Raw genomic sequence first — 2,448 nt, forward strand, 5'->3', positions numbered from 1 at the left:
CCTGGAGAAAGGAAAGGCAATCCACCCCAGTATTCTGGCCTGGAGAATTCCATGGACTGTATAATACATGGAGTCGAAAAGAGTCAGACAAGACTGAGCGACTTTCACTTTCACTACTCTCTGGCAGGCACTGTTCTAGTTCCTGGGATGATACATCACTGAATTAAAGTGACCAAGATCCCTTCCTTCTAGGAATTGAAATTCTTTCAGAGGGAGATAGTCAACAAGCAAATGACAAAAAATAACAAAATCACATGGTGTGTTACAAGGCAGTAGGGCTATGGAGAAGAGAAACCACAGAACTCAGCCATGGCCTGTGGAATTCCCCTTTGACACACAGATATCATCATAACAAAACACACCCTATGTAACAAAAAATTTAATAATATCAAATCAAATTGTAGGATATATCTATATATGCCCACATGATAAAATTAACCACATTTTTATCTGCTGTCTTTCTTAAGTCAATACTCTTCCCCCTCCTACTTCTCTTGGATTTGATATGATACTGGAGAGAATAAAAAGTAGAAACTCAGGGGCAGGGGTGGTGGGGATTTACAAGGTCTTAATTTGTTTTAGTTGCAAAATATTCCATTGAACAGATACATCTAACATATTTATATGTCTCTTTTCCTTGACATTTAGGCTGCTGCTGCTGCTGCTAAGTCACTTCAGTCGTGTCCGACTCTGTGCAACCCCATAGACAGCAGCACACCAGGCTCCCCCGTCCCTGGGATTCTCTAGGCAAGAACACTGGAGTAGGTTGCCATTTCCTTCTCCAGACATTTAGGCTAGTTCCTAAGAAAAACATACAAATAATAATGAAAGGAACTTCCTTAGACATAGAACTTCAAGCATTTATCCTTTCAGTTTGGTCATATGAAGAGGAGTATATCTCTGACCTTTCTTATAGAATTGATAGAAAAAGTAATGAGGTAATGTGTACTAAGCCTTTAACAGTTTAGGGAATATAATAAGCCCTTGGGCCTTCCTGGTGGCTAAGTGCCATAGAATTGATGGTTTTGAACTGTGGTGTTAGAGAAGACTCTTCAGAGTCCCTTGGACAGCAAGGAGATCAAACCAGTCAATGCTAAAGGAAATCAGTCCTGAATATTCATTGGAAGGACTGATGCTGAAGCTGAAGCTTCAATACTTTGCCCACCTGATGTGAAGAACTGACATATTGTAAAAGACCCTGATGCTGAGAAGGATTGAAGGCAGGAGGAGAAGGGGACGACAGGATGAGATGGTTGGATGGCATCACCAACTCGATGGACATGAGTTTGAGCAAGCTCTGGGAGTTGGTGACAGACAGGGAAGCCTGGAGTGCTGCAGTCCATGGGGTTGCAAAGAGTTGGACATGACTGAGCGACTGAACTGAACTGAATACATATTTCAGTATAAGGTATTCATTATACTTTAAAAAATTTATTGGACTATAGTTGCTTTACAATATTGTATTAGTTTCTACTGTACAGCAGACTGGATCAGCTATATGTATACATATATTCCCTCTTTTTGGATTTCCTTCCCATTTAAGTCACCACAGAGCACTGAGTAGAGTTCTCTGTGCTGTACAATAGGTTCTTTTACTAATCTCTTTTATACGTAGTATCAAGAGTGTATACGTGTCAACCCCTATCTCTCAATTCATCCCACTTCCCTTTTCCCCTTGGTATCCATACATTTGTTCTCTACATCCATATCTCTATTTCTGCTTTGTAAATAAGATCATCTATATCAGTTTTTTCAGATTCCACATGTGTGCGTCTATGTACAATATTTGTTTTTCTCTTTCTGACTTAAACTTCACTCTGTCTGACAGTCTCTAGGTCCATCCACATCTCCACAAATGACCCAATTTCATTCCTTTTTATGGCTGAGTAATATAGCTGGTTTTAGAAAAGGCAGAGGAACCAGAGATCAAATTGCCAACATCTGCTGGATCATGGAAAAAGCAAGAGAGTTCCAGAAAAACATCTATTTCTGCTTTATTGACTATACCAAAGCCCTTGACTGTGTGGATCACAAGAAACTGTGGAAAACTCTGAAAGAGATGGGAATACCAGACCTCCTGACCTGCCTCTTGAGAAATCTATATGCAGGTCAGGAAGCAACAGTTAGAACTGGACATGGAACAACAGACTGGTTCCAAATAGGAAAAGGAGTACGTCAAGGCTGTATATTGTCACCCTGCTTATTTAACTTCTATGCAGAGTACATCATGAGAAACGCTGGGCTGGATGAAGCACAAGCTGGAATCAAGATTGCCGGGAGAAATATCAATAGCCTCCGATATGCAGATGACACCACCCTTATGGCAGAAAGTGAAGAGGAACTCAAAAGCCTCTTGATGAGAGTGAAAGAGGAGAATGAAAAAGTTGGCTTAAAGCTCAACATTCAGAAAACTAAGATCATGGCATCTGGTCCCATCACTTCATGGCA

This window comes from Bison bison, unplaced genomic scaffold, assembly GCF_000754665.1.
Source record: "Bison bison bison isolate TAMUID 2011002044 unplaced genomic scaffold, Bison_UMD1.0 scf7180017864034, whole genome shotgun sequence".
In the NCBI taxonomy this organism is placed as follows: Eukaryota; Metazoa; Chordata; class Mammalia; order Artiodactyla; family Bovidae; genus Bison; species Bison bison.